The sequence below is a fragment of the Amblyomma mixtum genome, chromosome 8 (genome assembly GCF_055824585.1).
Source record: "Amblyomma mixtum isolate Tamu chromosome 8, ASM5582458v1, whole genome shotgun sequence".
NCBI lineage: Eukaryota > Metazoa > Arthropoda > Arachnida > Ixodida > Ixodidae > Amblyomma > Amblyomma mixtum.
The window spans coordinates 3,991,022-4,012,093 of NC_143019.1; the positions used below are offsets into that span (position 1 = coordinate 3,991,022).

At 46.7% G+C, this 21,072-nt stretch overlaps 1 protein-coding gene and 1 non-coding gene across 2 annotated transcripts in view; both read right to left on the reverse strand.

The window, feature by feature from the left end:
* Positions 1–21,072, reverse strand: part of LOC149331173 (uncharacterized) — a 298,912-nt gene that overhangs the window by 274,378 nt on the left and 3,462 nt on the right. The gene's annotated exons all lie outside the window — the stretch shown is intronic.
* TRNAT-AGU (transfer RNA threonine (anticodon AGU)) lies at positions 1,553–1,626 on the reverse strand. Its single transcript has one exon. It is a non-coding gene; the product is annotated as a tRNA-Thr (tRNA).

Sequence of the window (21,072 nt, forward strand, 5' to 3'; positions counted from 1 at the left end):
TGTGCAATAAACGGGAGTTGAAGTCGAGCGCCCGTCCTGTGTGGTTCTGCTGGCTATCCTTTGTGTGTATTTTAGCGTTAGTAATATTTCGCAGCCTGTGCATTAAAACCACCTACTAGCCAGACTTCATTTTTTAATCACGCTCCTTTCTAGCACATTGCTCCCTGTTCTTCCCTACTTCCTTTTACGTGACCTTCGAATTACATATGTGAATTTGCTGGCCATCACAACGTGCCGTGCCAGTATTCTCACCTTCGCGCTGAACAACCGCCTGGTTTTGTTGGAGTTCAAGCCTTTTTCGCTTCCTGCGCTCCTTCACTTCAACACACGAGACGCTTCGTCAAGATAACGAGGTCAGAGCTGGGGTGGCAAGTGAGGTAAGTACTTGCACGTATGCCTGCGCATCGTCACGTCATCGCGAGTGAGTGCACACCATGACTGGGAAGTGGTGCTTAGAGCAAGAACTCGCTATGCTTCACATGTTTGTGATTTTCTTTGCAAGCAGTGCCTGCCGACCATAGTTGCTTGGAAGAATTGTAGTAGAAAATCGACTGCCAGGTCTGCGCAGATAACTTAGATTGGACACGAACTGCTACCTGCTTGTGTCGAGGAAGTGTTAAAACTCGGACCTAAATTTAGCATTGTACCTGAGGAGTCACCTGTTTCTCTTTTAGGTATGTTCAGACCATACCGAGGCGTGCTAGCAGGGAAGGTAAGAGCAGGTGTGTCACAGAAACTATGGAATCCCTCCCCTCAAAAACGCAGAAATCAGTCTTAAGCATGGCGGTAAAAGGTGCGGTAGATTATCTAAAGGAAAATGATCTTATGGTAATGATTTCCGATAAAGAAAGGGGATGTGTTGTTATGCCTACGTCAGTGTTCAGAAAAAAAAAAGCATAGACGGCTGTGCATAAAAATTTTGTGCACTCAAAGAGTGTCCGCGCTAAAGAACCTTGGTGCTGTGCCATCAAATGAACCTCGATTGCCTCACCAGAAGTATTATGGGTGCAAAAAAGGACAAGCTATGCTTGTTTTTCTCGGTCGGGACCCATAAGGAAGGGATACCTTTGAGAGCTATTGTCACTGAGCAAGGCTGCTAGTAGGGTGAACCCTCAAGTTCCTGCAAAAGAGCTTTAACCTGCTGCAATTGAATTATTCTTTTTTTTGCGAAGAACTAGAATGAGGCCATTGACTTTCTTTCAATACAAGAGGCATCGCCGATGTTTCTTACGAGTTTTCTATTGACGTGGAGGAACTCTTCTACCCCATACCTCAGGCAGAAATCTGTATCGCTGTTAGAAAGAGCATCGAGTCCCATGACTCAATCGCCTTCCAGAATTCTTCTGGCTTGTCAGTTGAAAACTTCTTGGAATTGCTCAGCTTTTATCATTCGTCTATCGTCTACTGTTGTTTTTTTTTTAACGTCGACTCCCTACAGAACAATGTATAATAAGGGAGTAATTACTCATTGGCATCCACCCAAGCGCATCCATACGGCTACAAAGGAAAGCTATACAGCTTTCTCAGAAGCTTGGTAGTTTAAGAAAAATTCGTCCTGGTCCGGGGTTCGAACCCGGGACCACCGCTTCACTGGAGCAGTCGCTCTACCAACTGAGCTAACCGGGACGGCAAGCTTATGGTAGGGCGAGAGCGAATTGATCAATAACTCGAAGTGGGAACAGCATATGACCAGAACAAGGTATATGCACTGGTTCGTGCATTGCTGTCGTTTTAAGAGACCTTTTTTAGCCTGTGTTTGCAAAGAAATTTTTTCTTGCCTTGACAACTCCTTTGTCGCAAACATTTTTAGGTATCTTGACGATTATCTCGTTCTGTTGAAAGGAGCGGTGCCTGAGGAAAGAGATGGCATTGTGGAGGGCGTTCCTGGCGTTTTTAAGGAATGTGTGAAGGACTGAAATTAACTCTAGAGTTTCCGGTTGAGGATTGCCTGCAGTACCTTGTTCTAAACATCAGCTGTAATGATCATTCAGTCTGTTGGATATATTGTCCTCGGTGAAAAAAGCCAGTCCTAAGCTATAATTCGGGCCCATTCAAAAACTGTTGATACGGATAGCTTTGAACTGCTTAAAGAATGAAGAGGAATCTGGACTCGTATTTTTACCGCTGGCACTCGATCTACACGTTCCGAGCGTTCTCGGAAACTTCGAATTATTGTCCTGAGCGGCCGATTTCCCTAACTTAAATAAGATTAACGTCGGGCTCACGGCTTTTTTTTGAACTCCGTGCAAACGGTGGGAGCAGTCGACCAACCTTTCTCCCAGTCACGTGGCTGCTTGCCGCTCTGCCACAGGCGGAGGGATATGTAGTGATCGGCGAAAGCAAAGAATCCGGGCGTATTTTTATTTCCGTGGGCCCAATTTGCCGGTATGTAGTCCCTGACTATACGTATTTATTCACGAAAACCTAAAAGAAACAAAACAAAAGGAAAAGCAAAGTTGCCACTCGACTGCCTGAAAGGCACTTCATGCATTGGTCGACTCCTCTCACCTTCCGCGGAGAATTAAAAAATAGGTGAGAGCCGGACGTTAATTCCATTTATTTAGAGACATCGGCTGCACAGGGCAATAAATCGAAGTTTCTAAAAATTCTGGGATTGTGTAGATCGAGCTCCCGAGAAAAAAGACGAGTTCAGGTTCCTATTCATTGCACCTGTAAGAGCCGCCCTTCAGAAATCCTGCGAACACACGATCAACTTTAATGTTCATCAACAGGCTTTCCGCCTGAGCCGCACTGGCTTAGCAGACAGCAGTCTCACGTCCGTTGCTGACAGCCTTGTCAAAGAGGTGAGGCATGGACGTAAGTCAGCACGCCTCAGCAGTGATGGTCCCAAGGGACGTCCTGAGTCCGTGTCCTACATGCACAACCTGTTGCATCACCTCAAAAGGTGTCGGGAAAGTTTCATTTTTTTTTGGCGCTGTTCAAAATGTGCAGGATGTGCCGCATGGTGAACAGCACAAAGGAAGCCATATTCTGTGGAACCGAGCACGCCACTTGGTTTGTAAACTGCTTTATTGGAGTGGTCTAACTTATACCACTGTCTTATGGTAAATACTACATAGGCCAGACGCGCCAGCGCCTGAATGCAAGATTGCGGAAGCACCAAGCAACAGTCGCAGCTCTGATGGGAGGTAGCCACTTGGCGGCCCGTTGCCGCGAGTGCAATATAAAGATTGATGCCGAAAAAAGAGGAGGAGGAGTGCGCACCTCTTTTTCACAGCACTCGCGTGTTGAAGTGGTTCGACGAGCAGGTTGATAGGGAAAAATTTGAGCCTTTTTTATTTATAAACCAGGAGAGAACTGCGTGAGCACCCCTTCAATAGCCCTCACGAGTAAAGGAGCTGCATACCTGGTAAAAAGCACGCGCTTTAACCAATTGTGAATTTACATTTCTTTTTTTTGTACTTTGTTTCGGCGATATCCTGCGATCCTGTCAATCAAAGATAAGTCTTTTGTCTCCAGCATGCGCAGATGCGCAGTGATTTCTTCACTTACGTGCAGTAAACGGCAGTTGAATTCTAGCGTCTGTCCTGTGCGTTTCTGCTTGCGGTCCTTTGCGTGTGTTTTAGCGCTAGTAATATCTCGCAGTCTGTGAATCAAAAGCACCTACTAGCCCGACTTTATTCTTTAGGACGATATGAACGCACATCGGAACGTGTAGTTGGCACTTCCGGTGCTGAGAATTATGACCGACAACGCATTTTTACCAATGAGCCTTCAATGCGGTCGCAATAGAACACCATAGTCGGATGCTACTCAACAATCAAGCGAGCAATGCGTCACAAAGGTAGATATCTAAGAGTGGCATCGGCCCAGCCTCATGACATCACGGAGAACCGCCTTGCAGCTGGTACGGCTGCTAGCAGGTGTAACCTAGCAGCTCCGCGGTGGCTGATCATCACATCGTCACAGTCACCGTCGTAATCATCAGCCTGAGCACTCCCACTGCTAGGCAAAGGCCTTTCCCAACCCGCCGCGGTGGCTCAGCGGTTGCGGCGCTCGGCTGCTCACACGGAAGACACGGGTGCGATCCCGGCCGCGAGGGCCGAATTTCGATGGAGGCGAAATTCTAGAGGCCCGTGTACTGTGCGATGTCAGTACACCTTAAAGAACCCCAGGTGGTCGAAATTTCCGGAGCCCTTCACTACGGCGTCCCTCATAGTCTGAGTCGCTTTGGAACGTTAAACCCTAATAAAGCAACCAAATCAAGCAAAGGCGTCTCCGATGTCTCTCTAATTAACCGTGTCCTTTGAGAATTGCAGCCACCGTATCCCCGCAAACCTCTTAATCTCATCCACCCACCTAACTTTTTGCGCCCCTGCTACGTTTGCATTTCCTTGGAAGCCAATCCGTTACCATTCCGGACCAGTGGTTGTTTTGCCTTAGCATTGCATGCCCTGCTCCAGCCCCCTTCTTCCTCTTGATTTCGACTAGAATGTCATTAACCCGCATTTGTTCCGACAGCCACTCTGCCTGCTTCCGATCTCTTAACGTTACACCTATCATTGTTGTCCCATAGCTGCTGCGTTCTCCTTAAGCTGAACCCTCTTCGTTAGACTCCTTTTCTGCCCCATAGGTGAGTACCGGTAAGATACACGTGTTGTATACTTTAGTATTGAGTAATATTTGTAAACTGCCCCTCATCATCTGAGAGAACTTGTCATACGAGCTCCACCACATTCTTATTCTTCTAGTTATTTCCCTCTCATGATCCGGATCAGCGGTCACTACCTGCACTAAGTAGACATATTCCCTAGTTACTTCCAGCACCTCGCTACCAATTACGAACTGCTGTTTCCTTGCAAGACTGTTCAACATTAATTTTCTGCCTGCTACTTTGATTTTCTGACCCAATTTCTAACCCAATGATCATGCTTTGCAGTTCAAGTCCTGAGTGACTTAGCAAGGCAACGTCATCAGTGAATCCTAGATTACTTTTGTATTCTCTGCTAAACCTTATACTCAACTATTCCAATTCAAGTCTCGGAATACCTCCTGTAAACAGGCGGTGAATAGCATTCGCATGATTGTGTCTTCCTGCCTTGCACCCTTCCTTATTGGAATTGTATTAATGTCTTTATGGTTGCCGCCGCGGTGGCTCAGCGGTTATGGTGCTCGGCTGCTGACCCAAAAGACGCGGGTTCGATCCCGGCCGCGGCGGCTAGAATTTCTTTGGGGGAGAAATTCTAGAGGCCCGTGTACTGTGCGATGTCAGTGCACGTTAAAGAACCCCAGGTGGTCGAAATTTCCGGAGCCCTCCACTACGGCGTCTCTCATAGCCTAAGTCGTTTTGGGAAGTTAAACCCCATAAACCAAACCTAAACCAAACCTTTATGGAGGACTATGGTAGCCGTGCAGTGGCTATAGATATTTTCCAATATTTTCACATAACATTTTTCTACGCCCTGATTCCAACGCTATAAACTCGAACGCTGTAAGCTGGACAATTTCCTTTGAAGAATTTGCCATGGTGTTTTAAAATTGTATCAAATATAGACCTACAGTCTAAATGAAATGCGGAAATTTATATTGTTGGAAGTGACTAAAGCGCGAACTCTCACCAGAGTGCGGATACAGGCTTCAGAAGATGGCGACAACCGCACTAGGCCACATATTGCGGCACGAAACAAAAAAAGAAAGGAGTGATCTTGAAGCCACAGGGAGACTGGCTTCCATATTCCCTGTTCTCTGTATATATTCTGTGTTAATATAGCAACAGACAAAAAGCTTGCGCGAGGAGGCCTTGGAAGTACGTGGACAGGATTTGGTAATTCAAGCCTTAAGTTGGAAAAGCCTGCAGATCCTTAGGATTTCTCGGCCAAAGCACTCGTTCCTTCCCGCAAACTACCAAAGAACTCCTTTACAAAACTAATGTGCGGTCGGTGTTGAAGTAAGCTAGCACGGTGTGGGATCCTCCTACCATAGGTGACAAAGGAAAACTTGAGAAAGTTCAGTCCATGGCGGCTCGATACGTACCTTGTAAGTCATTTAAACGCAACTTCAGTGCAACAATAGCACAAAAAGTCCTTGTTTGGGATACACTAGAACAGCGGAGAACTAAGCTGAGGCTCAAACTCTTCCAAAACATATACTACTTCCACATTGGCATTCCACGCGAAACATACATCTTCAAACCACATTTCGTATCCGAACGCCTCGACCAAGATCAAAAGGTACGTGAATATCAGTGCAGGACGGCAGCATACAGCGACTCTTTTTTTCCGAAGACCATTTGTCAGTGGAACAATTTGCCGGCCCTTGTTACTTCCATCTCATCAAACGAATCCTTTTATTCCGCTTTGAACAATGTCACGTCATTTCATAGCTAGATAGTGCGTCGTTATCTGCGCGCTGCTTCCTCGTTTCATGCGTTTCACTGAGTATACCAGTGTCTTCCTGTCAATGCGCAGTATACCTGCGTGAAATACACATTTGAAGTTTATTTTTTTTTCTTTGCATATGCATGTCTACTGCGTTGGTGCTTTGTCCTAAAACACACGTTTATTGGGTGAACAACACAGTTGACGTTCTTGTACCCCAAATTCTGTACATAGATGCGCATTGCATCAATGTTGCTATTCAATGCTTCCTTTGTGAATGAATGGGCTTCTGTTTATCTTTTTTTTGTATTTACCTGCATTTGTGCGCTGTGTTACTGTATCAACCCCCCCCCCCCCCCCCCCCCCACTGTAATGCCAAATGGCACTGTGGGTAGAAGATAAATAAAAAAATAAATAAAACATACGAATCACGCTTGCCTGCGACACGCCTCGCCGAAGTAAGAGCTTTCTTTGTGATAATTCACGACTCTCCTTCTGAACGACTCATCTTCGCTCTCTTCCGTTCCTTTACTGATTTGCTACTGCTGCCGCCTCTAGATGGCACTAGTCTGCCTGATATAAAGGAATGGACTAAAACTCACGAGCCCAAGAATGTCATTGTAGTTCAAAAGCGGACGCGGTGCAAGCCTTGACGCTCCAGCTGGGAATACCACTTGTTCAATGTTTGTATAAACACATACTTCTGCCTGCCGCAAACATCTGTCTTCTGCGAGAAGGCGGTTTAAATAACTCGCTTTCTAAATGCAAACCCCGTTCCCCGAGGTCTGAGCCATGACGTGATATGGTTTACACATATCACAAAGAAAAAAAGCAGCAACGACACCGCTTGGAAACAGTCCACCGAAGAGATGCCTCTTTCTGTGCGCAGTTTTTCGTAACTTTCTGGTATCACTAATTACCCCGATGGAATCTGGCTGTTATCACGCAACACATATATTCGCACAGCCCTAGTGGCGCATGCGAGGCGCTCGTGAGAGAAAAGATATTGATCATTCGTAGTTAGTTTGACCTATATACGCATACCTTTTTCTTGTTACAACGTTCATTTTCCGGTCCAAGTGCGAAGCTCCGTATGACGAGCCTTGCAGCTGACCCTGCGGAAACGAAGAAAATGAATAAATGAAAACAAAACAAATTCCTGCACAGACAGGTTCAGAAACGCGGCTGATGCTACGTAGGCATTTTTCCTTGGTGTTGTGTACGCAAAGCAGTGAACGTTTTTGCCTTCGCCATTCCAGTTTTGGTTTGGTATGTTTAAATGAAGACCAGCATACTCCCGCAAGAATAAGACCGCGCTGACCTTGGCCTAACTTCTAAACCAGTCAAGCCACTTGTCCACCACAAGCTTCGTCACATATGCCTGACGTCGTGTGCTGGAAAACAGATGAAACACGTCGTGCTAAACCGGCTCCACCCAGAGTTAAGAACTAACATCTTCTTCCCCGACATAATTGTTTTAACTGGGGCCGCATCTCTCGACCTCAAACGTGGAATTGAGCTCAAAGAGGAAGTGATAAATCACCCCGGCTGAGCAAAGCCCCGTGCTAGGCCGGGCTTAGTCCTGTAGAGGGCCTCCAACAATGTGTCGCACGATGCCACCTTGGCGGGCCCAGTGAGGTCACACTGTTGGAAGCGCACTTACGACTATGTGAGGGTTTTCATCTCAAATCGAACCGCTACCCTCGGCATTGGAGACGTGCACTCCGAACCGACCCGGTTCACAGGTCACGTGAAACACCAGGTCAGGTGCGACAGATCGATGGGGTGACCATTATGTGTTGATCATACCGTTCCTTCATCAGAGCTCAAGAAGTGAGGACAACGCTGTTACCAACAAACAAGTTGAGTGGTGCAGTATTAAAACGGTTTTTTCTGCTCACTTCACCGAAAAAGGAACTTAAGAGTTCAGCGGCGGCAACAGCAGGAATCTTGCTCGGCGGTCGTCGAATAAGGAGTCACTCCGGCTCTCTACGGCGTTTAATTTGAAGATGAGGAAGTACTTCCAAGATGAAGCGCGGAGACCCTACTACAATGTCGAATAAAACAGGAGAATTTGAGCTCGGATGGACCTCGCCAGGTAAATATAATTGAATCATGCATTACAAGCGATGCGTTAAAGGAACCATTAAGAAACAAATGCTATTGCCGGTAAGAGCTTATTGTTTAACACACCTTTTTTTCAATCCGATGAGATTTTTTTCTCAGTTTTTGAACTTAACCTGCACCACTTATCCCCACTTAGAGTAACTTAAATACATTGGTTTGGTAACAAACTGGCGAGTCTTTTTTACTCCCCATTTCTGATTTATAGCCGAGTACAACTCGTGTAGATAAGGCCTTAAAGTTCATATTTATCGGGATACTGGCAAGTTTCTTTGGATGATTAGCATAAAGCGCAAATCGAAGTTTCTGCGTTGCGAGCGGTAATATTTGAATTCTGTGTAAATATTGGAAAGAGTTTGTTTCCAGCTGTGTGCTGCTGGTTTTATAGACTTTTAGTAGTAACTGACATCATTGCTTTCGGGCTCGTCTTCATAAGCTTTTCTTGCCGGACTTTTTGGTCCATTTTGGTACACGGAGCGGGCGCCGCGGTGGAGGTATTGGCCTCTTCATAAACGATCACTGTGAAGTTTCTTTCTGCTGATGCCGTTTTGGATACGTTTAATCAGTTTGCCAAAGTGTGTAAGGCGCCATTTCCTGTGCGTTTGTTGTCACTTCCTCGGCCACCGTCCTCTTGCAGCCTTTCACAGTTTCTAGCAGTGCTTGAAGGCTCTCCACGGCGTTGGACTTCAGTGTATTAGTTCTGTTTGATTGGGGACCTTAATTAATATCAAGGTTTTATGCCCTACAAATGCATCTCTCTGGGACTACCTATCTACGTTGTCTGCTTATTGCCTGGAATGCACAATCAGAGGTCCTACTAGAGTGGACTAGTAATAATAGAAATAATAGACCAGAAATAATGGACTAGTCCAGTCCTGCTTAAATCAAGTAGCGGTCAGAGCTCCCAACTGTTCCTTTAAGTCCTCCACCAATTTACAGAAGTTGTCTCTCCACTTCTTCGTAGCATGCCGTCTCGCATTACCAGACACATCTGGTACTCCGCCTGTCGTAATTGCGCCGTGACAGCGCAAACGTCTTGGCCCCATAGTTAATGAATCCAAGCTTACTAAGCTTATAATTTCATTTTATTAGGCATCCTTAACCAATGAAGATTCTTCGAGCGATGTGTATGAAAAGTTGTGTATGAAACTCAATTTTTTTTTACTTTCCTATCGGCTGGCTGGTAAACGGGCCAGAAAGGGTCACTCATGGATGAACACTGAAATTATCACAATAACATCCTGTACAGATACTTTCTGAAAACACTGTAAAAAAAGTCGGAGAAATCAAGCACTGCGATTAGAATAGAAGTCGTCAAGAAAAAGGGTTGTCGCCCTTCTCCGTGGCGCTAAACGTCGTGACTTTTTTCATAAATGTCAGCAATTGTCAAGCAATGTAAGCACAGCGTGGTCTCTGGTAAATAACCTCAGAAGGGTGAGTTCCTTTAAACGCGCTCTTTTTATTCTTCTCGTCAGCCGTCGCCGGTAGTGGCAGATGCCAGCAACAGGAATTTTGTAAGAGCGTCCTAAAGTGCTGTTTCTCCGACCACAAGCACTCGGTCGTTACCGCAGTCCATATCTGCGTCAGCTTTTCTTCCTAGAATTTCCAGCTGTGAACTAGGAGTTCTTTTCAGCTTCTGTGCGAGCAAGCCAACTGCATATGCTGGAATGCTATTTCTCAACCACCGAGAGAATTTTATGCTCCGTCAAATGTCATCCTTTCCATATTGAATGGTTCTTTGCAGGGCGACGAAATTCCTAGACGCCTAAAAACTGCAGTCCCTCTACCACTACACAAGTCAGGGAAGTAAGCTATGGTCGAAAACTACAGGCCAGTTTCTATCTTGCCAGCAATTGCTCACGTCTTAGATACAGTGCTTCTCCGTACTGTGTCTACTTTTCTTAACAAATTTTCTATCCTTTCGGAACGACTGTTTGTCCTTGTTTCTCGGCATGGTAGTGTGGCTTCCCTTGGGGAATTTTCAGATGAACTTTTCTCAGCATTCGACCAGGTCCTTTTCTCGTTTGCAGCTTTCTTAGATGCAGCTAAAGCGTTTTAGAGCCTTAAATTTGACATCTCATTAAGCGAACTGCACTTTTGGGGATTCGGTGCGCGTTTTTACTGCTTTCCCGAAAACTACTTGAGCAATCTATTTCAAGTCCTTCCTACTGGTGATAGGGGCGTTTTCAGTTGTAAGTTGCCGCTTAATCCTGGTGTGCCTCAGGGGTCAATTTTATCGGCAATGTTGATTAGTGTTTTCGTTAATGGCTTCCCGTTGGCACTTTAAAAATGTTTTGTCTTCCAGTATGCTGACGACACTGTCTTTCTGCCACACCCTCTTCCCCACCAAATGGCGACTGAGATGTTACAGAATGGTGTGTGCAATGCAGCGCATTGGTTCACCTGTATACCATGGAATTGTTATGAATGCCCAAAAAGAACAAACTGTCTGGTTCCCTCTCCACTCAAGACTATGGTTATTAACTTGTTCTTTACCTGTAGATGTCGGACAGCGTTTTGTGTGAATATGCATCTGTTGCATATGTGACTTGTGTCAAATACCTTGGAGTACCTTTCTATAGTAGCTTGCCCTGTCGACACCGCTAATCATATGTCTGTTCAAAGGTGCCGCCAGTAGCATGGTTTCTGTTCAGAATCAAAAGTCTTCTGCCCCTGTCTGTAAAAAAAATGATCGTAAACGCTTCTGTTTAGAGGATGTTGAGATGTCAGAGAGGCCGGGTGCATAGCATTGTTAAAAATAGTCATTAAAATTTTGTGCACTATTCCTCGCTATTAATAGCTACAAAACACTATTGCAAAAGACCCATATTAATTTTTATGGACCACATAACAATTGATATGGGAACATATGAATTTATATGGGGCACATATAAATTCATATATATCCCATATGAATTCATACCTGTCCCAAATTAATTCATATGTTCCTTGAATATATAATGGACACACATAAATTTTAATGTGTCTCATATGAGTTCATATGGGGACACATATTAAGCCATATTGGACGTATATGAAGTCACACAATTGACTTCATGAATGTCCCATATGACCTCATACGTGCTCCCATATGAATTCATATGGGGACACATATGAAGCCATATTTGACATACATGAAGTCAAATGTGTCCCATATCATACTGAAAACTGCGCAAACAAAAAAAAGAAGACACAGAACGAGAAGGCACGACAATTCATGACTCTCCTTGTGAACGACTCATCTTCGCTCTCTTCCGTTCCCTTACTGATTTGCTACTGCTGCCGCCACTAGATGGCACTAGTCTGCCTGATATAGAGGAATGGACTAAAACTCACGAGCCCAAGAATGTCATTGTAGTTCAAAAGCGGACGCGGTGCAAGCCTTGACGCTCCAGCTGGGAATACCACTTGTTCAATGTTTGTATAAACACATACTTCTGCCTGCCGCAAACATCTGTCTTCTGCGAGAAGGCGGTTTAAATAACTCGCTTTCTAAATGCAAACCCCGTTCCCCGAGGTCTGAGCCATGACGTGATATGGTTTACACATATCACAAAGAAAAAAAGCAGCAACGACACCGCTTGGAAACAGTCCACCGAAGAGATGCCTCTTTCTGTGCGCAGTTTATCGTAACTTTCTGGTATCACTAATTACCCCGATGGAATCTGGCTGTTATCACGCAACACATATATTCGCACAGCCCTAGTGGCGCATGCGAGGCGCTCGTGAGAGAAAAGATATTGATCATTCGTAGTTAGTTTGACCTATATACGCATACCTTTTTCTTGTTACAACGTTCATTTTCCGGTCCAAGTGCGAAGCTCCGTATGACGAGCCTTGCAGCTGACCCTGCGGAAACGAAGAAAATGAATAAATGAAAACAAAACAAATTCCTGCACAGACAGGTTCAGAAACGCGGCTGATGCTACGTAGGCATTTTTCCTTGGTGTTGTGTACGCAAAGCAGTGAACGTTTTTGCCTTCGCCATTCCAGTTTTGGTTTGGCATGTTTAAATGAAGACCAGCATACTCCCGCAAGAATAAGACCGCGCTGACCTTGGCCTAACTTCTAAACCAGTCAAGCCACTTGTCCTCCACAAGCTTCGTCACATATGCCTGACGTCGTGTGCTGGAAAACAGATGAAACACGTCGTGCTAAACCGGCTCCACCCAGAGTTAAGAACTAACATCTTCTTCCCCGACATAATTGTTTTAACTGGGGCCGCATCTCTCGACCTCAAACGTGGAATTGAGCTCAAAGAGGAAGTGATAAATCACCCCGGCTGAGCAAAGCCCCGTGCTAGGCCGGGCTTAGTCCTGTAGAGGGCCTCCAACAATGTGTCGCACGATGCCACCTTGGCGGGCCCAGTGAGGTCACACTGTTGGAAGCGCACTTACGACTATGTGAGGGTTTTCATCTCAAATCGAACCGCTACCCTCGGCATTGGAGACGTGCACTCCGAACCGACCCGGTTCACAGGTCACGTGAAACACCAGGTCAGGTGCGACAGATCGATGGGGTGACCATTATGTGTTGACCATACCGTTCCTTCATCAGAGCTCAAGAAGTGAGGACAACGCTGTTACCAACAAACAAGTTGAGTGGTGCAGTATTAAAACGGTTTTTTCTGCTCACTTCACCGAAAAAGGAACTTAAGAGTTCAGCGGCGGCAACAGCAGGAATCTTGCTCGGCGGTCGTCGAATAAGGAGTCACTCCGGCTCTCTAAGGCGTTTAATTTGAAGATGAGGAAGTACTTCCAAGATGAAGCCCGGAGACCCTACTACAATGTCGAATAAAACAGGAGAATTTGAGCTCGGATGGACCTCGCCAGGTAAATATAATTGAATCATGCATTACAAGCGATGCGTTAAAGGAACCATTAAGAAACAAATGCTATTGCCGGTAAGAGCTTTTTGTTTAACACACCCTTTTTTCAATCCGATGAGATTTTTTTCTCAGTTTTTGAACTTAATCTGCACCACTTATCCCCACTTAGAGTAACTAAAATACATTGGTTTGGTAACAAACTGGCGAGTCTTTTTTACTCCCCATTTCTGATTTATAGCCGAGTACAACTCGTGTAGATAAGGCCTTAAAGTTCATATTTATCGGGATACTGGCAAGTTTCTTTGGATGATTAGCATAAAGCGCAAATCGAAGTTTCTGCGTTTCGAGCGGTAATATTTGAATTCTGCGTAAATATTGGAAAGAGTTTGTTTCCAGCTGTGTGCTGCTGGTTTTATAGACTTTTAGTAGTAACTGACATCATTGCTTTCGGGCTCGTCTTCATAAGCTTTTCTTGGCGGACTTTTTGGTCCATTTTGGTACACGGAGCGGGCGCTGCGGCGGAGGTATTGGCCTCTTCATAAACGATCACTGTGAAGTTTCTTTCTGCTGATGCCGTTTTGGATACGTTTAATCAGTTTGCCAAAGTGTGTAAGGCGCCATTTCCTGTGCGTTTGTTGTCACTTTATCGGCCACCGTCCTCTTGCAGCCTTTCACTGTTTCTAGCAGTGCTTGAAGGCTCTCCGCGGCGTTGGACTTCAGTGTATTAGTTCTGTTTGATTGGGGACCTTAATTAATATCAAGGTTCTATGCCCTACAAATGCATCTCTCTGGGACTACCTATCTACGTTGTCTGCTTATTGCCTGGAATGCGCAATCAGAGGTCCTACTAGAGTGGACTAGTAATAATAGACATAATAGACCAGGAATAATGGACTAGTCCAGTCCTGCTTAAATCAAGTAGCGGTCAGAGCTCCCAACTGTTCCTGTAAGTCCTCCACCAATTTACACAAGCTGGCTCTCCACTTCTTCGTAGCATGCCGTCTCGCATTACCAGACACATCTGGTACTCCGCGTGTCGTAATTGCACCGTGACAGCGCAAACGTCTTGCCCCCATAGTTAATGAATCCAAGCTTACTAAGCTTATAATTTCGTTTTATTAGGCATCCTAAACCAATGAAGATTCTTCGAGCGATGTGTATGAAAGGTTCTGTGTGCAACTAATTTTTTTTTTTACTTTCTTATCGGTTGGCAGGTAAACGGGGCCAGAAAGGGTCACTCATGGATGAACACTGAAATTTTCACTATAACATCGTGTACAGATACTTTCTGAAAACACTGTAGAAAAAGTCGGAGAAATCAAGCACTGCGATTAGAATAGATGTCGTCAAGAAATAGGGTTGTTGCCCTTCTCCGTGGCGCTAAACGTCGTGACTTTTTTCATAAATGTCAGCAATTGTCAAGCAATGTAAGCACAGCGTGGTCTCTGGTAAATGACCTAGATGGGTGATTTCCTTTAAACGCGCTGTTTTTCATTCTTCTCGTCCGCCGTCGCCGGTAGTGGCAGATGCCAGCAACAGGCATTTTGTAAGAGCGTCCTAAAGTGCTGTTTCTCCGACCACAAGCACTCGGTCGTTACCGCAGTCCATATCTGCGTCAGCTTTTCTTCCTAGAATTTCCAGCTGTGAACTAGGAGCTCTTTTCAGCTTCTGTGCAAGCAAGCCAACTGCATATGCTGGAATGCTATTTCTCAACCACCGAGAGAATTTTATGCTCCGTCAAATGTCATCCTTTCCATATTGAGTGGTTCTTTGCAGGGCGACGAAATTCCTAGACGCCTAAAAACTGCAGTCCCTCTACCACTACACAAGTCAGGGAAGTAAGCTATGATCGAAAACTACAGGCCAGTTTCTATCTTGCCAGAAATTGCTCACGTCTTAGATACAGTACTTCTCCGTACTGTGTCTACTTTTCTTAACAAATTTTCTATCCTTTCGGAACGACGGCTTGTCTTTGTTTCTGGGCATGGTACTGTGGCTTCCCTTTTCGAAATTTCAGACGAACTTTTCTCAGCATTCGACCAGGATCTTTTCTCGTTTGCAGCTTTCTTAGATGCAGCTAAAGCGTTTTAGAGCCTTAAACTTGACATCTCATTAAGCGAACTGCACTTTTGGGGATTCGGTGCGCGTGTTTACTGCTTTCCCGAAAACTACTTGAGCAATCTAATTCAAGTCGTTCCTACTGGTGATAGGGGTGTTTGCAGTTGTAAGTTGCCGCTTAATGCTGGTGTGCCTCAGGGGTCAATTTTATCGGCAATGTTGATTAGTGTTTTCGTTATTGGCTTCCCGTTGGCAGTTTAAAAATGTTTTGTCTTCCAGTGTGCTGACGACACTGTCTTTCTGCCAGACCATCTTCCCCACCAAATGGCGACTGAGATGTTACAGAACGGTGTGTGCAATGCCGCGCATTGGTTCACCTACCATGGAATTGTTATGAATCCACGAAAAGCAGAAATTGTCTGGTTCCCTCTCCACTCAAGACTATGGTTATTAACGTTTTCTTTACCTGCAGATGTCGGACAGCGTTTTGTGTGAATATGCATCAGTTGCATATGTGAATTGTGTCAAATACCTTGGAGTACCTTTATGTAGTAGCTTGTCCTGTCGACACCGCTAATCATATGCCTGTTCAAAAGTGCCGCCAGTAGCATGGTTGCTGTTCAGAATCAAAAGTCTTGTGCCCCTGTTTGTAAAGAAAATGATCGTACACGCTTCTGTTTAGAGGATGTTGAGATGTCAGAGATGCCGGGTGCATAACATTGTTAAAAATATTCTTTAAAATTTTGTGCACTATTCCTCGCTATTTATAGCTACAAAACACTATTTAAAAAGACCCATAATAATTTTTATGGGACACGTAACAATTGATACGGGAACATATGAATTTATATGGGGCACTTATGAATTCATATGTACCCCATATGAATTCATGCCTGTCCCAAATAAATTCATATGTTCCTTGAATATATAATGGAAACACATAAATTGTAATGTGTCCCATATGAGTTCATGTGGTGACATAAATTAAGCCATATTGGACGTACATGAAGTCACACATTTGACTTCATGAATGTCCCATATGACCTTATATGTACTCCCATATGAATTCATATGGGGACACATATGAAGCCATATTTGACATACATGAAGTCAAATGCGTCCATGGGCGTCCGGAGGGGGGGGGCAAGGGGGGGGCGGCTGCACCCCCCTGGAAAATCACTCACTCGAACCGTGAGTGATGGCCGCACGTCAGGGGCGGCGGTGCGCTCAGCCAAAAGAGTAAAAGCGGCCCTGCTTCCCCGCTTTGGGTCACATCTGCAAAGTGCCGCGTCCGGGGACGCGTCGTTGCAGACATACAGCGGCACCGGCGAGCATGTGTTTCGAGCCGTCTTGAGATGTGTGCCTGTTTCTTTGATCTCTAGAGAGATAGCGACACGGAGGCAGACAGTGCACACCCCGGCCACCGATGAATTCTTCAGGAGGGAGGGACAAATCAGCCGTGTCCATCCCCGCTTTGTCGGACTGCTCAGGGGCAAGCGGGCGATGAGTTGGCGCCGCCGCCGCTCGCTGTCTCCTCCGATCCACGGGAGAGCGCAGTTCGGTACAAGCGCCGCTTTCAGAATTTTCGGCAAAGGGGATTAGCTGCTTTTGTTCACGGCGACGCAGTCTCCAGAGGCGCCCCCACACCAGCGTTCCTTGCGTCTTCTCCGGAAACCAGCGCCTTTGGTCAAGGCAGCCCGATGGCGCCTGCCTGGCTCGCCTGTCACCTCTGGCTGGGCCTCAAATCCCAACAGCGCCCATGTACTGTGCGATGTCAGTGCATGGTAAGAGACCGTCCGTCCCTCATAGCCTGAGTCGTTTTGGGGCTCTGAACCTCATAAAAACACACAAAACAAATTTTCCGACCGGAGTGGCGAGTGTCCCTTCCCCTCGGAAGTCGCGCGGCGTTCCTTGCGTGTGCTGTAATGATCGGAGGCCCAGCCAGCGGAGAACGGCGAGACAGTCAGGCGTCATCAGGTATGCGGCCAAAAGCGCTGCTGTTTCTCGGAGAAGACGCAAGGAAAAGCTGGCCTGGAGGCGGCTTCTGGCTCGGCGTTTGCGGGGACAAAGGCTCTAATCCCCTTCGCCGGCGATGCTGAATGCGGCTCTGGTGCCGGACTGCGTTCCTGGGGACTGGCAGCGGAAACAGGCGAGCCAGACCGGCGTCATCAGGCTACTGCGACGGAAAGCGCTGCTGTCCGGGGGAGACAAAAGAGACACTGCGTGGGGCAGCTACTGGCGACGGCGTCGGCGTACACAAAGACGTCTAATCCCTTCGCCGGGAAGGCTGAGCGCGGTGCTTCTCCCGGACTGCCCGTGGACTGACCGACGAGACCCAGTGGCGACGACGGCGGGGCGGCGGCGCCGCTAACTCATTACCCGCGTGCGCCCTGGGCAGCAGACAAAGCCGAGGGGCGACACGGCTGATTTGTCCCTTCCACCGAACTGAAGAGGTCACCGGTGTGAGCGGTCAGCGCTCGCGTCCCCATCGATCAGGATCGTCACTCAGCAGCAAACGACCTTTGGGCCTGGGAAAACAGTTCGCGACTCAGAGACGCCAAGTTCCTCCTTGCCCGTGTATGTGTGTGTCTGTGCGGTGTGCGCCGTCACGTGGGGAGGGCGGAGCCAAAGAAGACGCTAGCAGCCCATTGGACGCTCAACCCGAGATCAGATTCCCTACCTGGGTACCAGGGGAATCTGAACTGCATTTAAGCAGCAATCTGTGGGGTGCCAGATCATCCTCCCTCATTTTCTGACTTTGGTCTCCGTGCTACTGTACAAAATGTAAAATAAACCTTCCAGCTTTGCTATTCCTCCCGAAGGCTTCCCTCCGTAGTCTGGCTGCTTCGTCCTAATGCGGTGAAGACCCTGGTCCCGATCTCCGAGCACAACAGTGCGCGCCTCTTTGTTTGTGCTTCGGTGTTTTTAGTGGCCGGTTGTCAACGAAGCTGAGAACAACCAAGACAGCGGACGAGAAAACGACGAGCGGCGAGTAGTGTGTGTGCAAATACTCGACTGTGCGGTTGCGCGAGCAAGATGGAGCGAGGTGTATGAAGCTGCGAGCGTGCATTTATCTTGTAAATAAGTTTTCGCTGCATACATAGTCATTTTTTGTTTTCAACGTACGCATTCAACCGTTTTTCCAATCAATGTGTATATATTTTTAACACTACCAACCCCGAGGAACTCCATAGCCAGCTTTGTCTCGCGCGGTCCCGAATGATGGATATTCGACGCTTCTTCAAGCGTCAGCGGTTGTCTGACGAAGCATTATCCAAATGCGCCCCTGCAGATTCTGGTGTGACATGTGACAACGGTGTAGCATTTGAACAGAGTGATGAAAGCTTTTATCACCGGACAGTAGCTGATGTCGTCGACTCCATGGAAGGGACTCTGTCAACAGTGAGTTCAGGTGATGCAGCAGGCCGTGATGATTCCATTTCTCCTTTCTTGGGATTCAAGTCCGGATTTGACCAGAGCGATGCAACCTTTCATCACCGGACAGTAGCCGGCGTCGTCGTCTCCATGGAAGGAACTCCACCAGCGAGCTCCGGTCACGCAGTAAGCCGAAACGATTCCCTTTCTCCTTGCTTGGGATCGAAGTCCGGAGACAACATCAAGAAAACAAATAACTTGCCTCAAGAATATGACTTAGGAGAGTTTCTAGGCAAAGCTAAACTCACTGGCATACCGGACTTTTTGAAGTTACGTCTTCTTACTAAGCCATGGTCGCCAAATGTCACATATGATTTTAAGAAGGATGTAACACCTGGAAAGAGGCCTTTTCGACATCAGTGGCTGGGAGATTACGCCCCCTGGCTTGCGTACTCAGCGACAGCGAAAGGCGCCTTTTGTCGTTTTTGCGTCATTTTTCCTCCGCGTGTTCACCGGGGTACTCAAGGTAGTTTTATCGTGCGCGCTTTCAGTAACTACAGAAAAATGCACGAGGCGTGCAGGGATCACGTAAAATCCCAATGGCACCAGGAGGCAATGACGGCCTCACAGAACTTTATGGATGTGATGAAAGGCAAGCAGCTACCCGTTGTACAGCAGCTGAACAGAGCACTGCACGCGCAAGTTGAAAGGAACCGTGAGAAACTATTTCCAATAGTTTCCACCATTGTCTTTTGCGCGACGCATGACTTGCCGATTCGCGGCAAGCAGTCCGATAGTGGAGTCTTCAATGATCTGCTTGACTTTCGTGTAGAAGCTGGAGATACTCTACTTCAGGAGCACTTTGCTTCTTCTGCTGGCAATGCCAAGTACACTTCTGTCCGCGTCCAGAACGAGATCATCACAATCTGTGGCGACATCCTGAGAGAGCAGATAGTTACCGAAACTAACAAAGCGTTTGCTTTTTCCGTTCTTGCTGACGAAACTGCAGATATTTCAGGAAAAGAGCAGATGTCTATAGGCGTTCGCTTTATTGACAAGGCGGAAGTCGAAGTGTGCGTTCGAGAGCAGTTTTTGGGATTTGTAGAGCTGGAGCAATTAAACTCCGCTTGCATCGCCGCGGCAATCTTGAAGCTTTTGACGAATGTCGGACTGATTCTTTCGAACCTCGTTGGACAGGGGTACGATGGATGCTCTACAATGGCTGGAAAAGAAGCTGGAGTGAACAAAATTATACAAAAACAGTTCCCGAAGGCACTATTTTTCCACTGTGCAAGTCACAAACTAAATCTCGTCATCAACGATTTGAACGACGTCTCTGAAATTCGAAACACAATTGGGATAATCAAACAAACCATAAACTTCTTCCGCGAGAGCGTGCTCCGGAGAAAATTGGTGCCCAACATTCCGATGCTGTGTGAGACAAGATGGTCTGCAAAGTACAAGTCTATTAGGATCTTCTCTCAGCATTACGTGGCCATAGTCGAAGCACTCGAGCAGCTCGCGTCCACGGAATCATGCTCGAACGCTGCAACTAGACAACGAGCTCACATCCTCTACTGCGCAACAACAAGCTCATCTTTCATCGTCTGCTTGCATATTGTAGCGAAGTACAGCGCTCGGCTCGAACCAGCTACGAACATTCTGCAAGGTGTATCCATGGACTTCCATTCTGTGCATGGCAACATCACTGAGCTACAACGTATTTTTCGCGACCACCGGACAAATGCTGTAGAGGAGTTCTCTAACATCATGAATGCAGCAAGGGAGGCAGCCAATCACTTAAATGTGGTGATATCTGTACCAAGACAAGTCTCTCGTCAGGCCCACCGAGACAACTACGGGATTCAGTCGCCAGAGGAATACTACCGTGTGGCAATATATGTGCCGTACTTGGACTCCCTCACTGCTTCTTTAGCTCGGCGCTTTTCTGAAAGCAATGAGAGGAGCTTCAAACTTCTCCAGCTGCATCCATCAAAAATGAAGCACTTGAGCCGTGTTGAGTTCGCTGTTCTCGCCGAAGAACTCCAGTGCTTTTACGGCATCGACAACTTCAAGGAAGAGGCCATCTCTTGGTACGAGATGTGGTGCAACAAAACTGGGGACCCATCAGAAATAACTTACTGCGAGCTTCTACATCAGGCCAAGACATTCTTCCCTGGTGTTGCAAAAGCCATTGAGGTGGCTCTGGCTTTGCCAGTTACTACCTGTACGGTCGAACGCTCCTTCAGTACAATGAGGAGAGTGAAAACGTGGCTACGCTCAACGATGACAAACGACAGACTGGACGGCCTTTGTATGATGAGTGTGCACCGAGAGCGTGTAATGAAG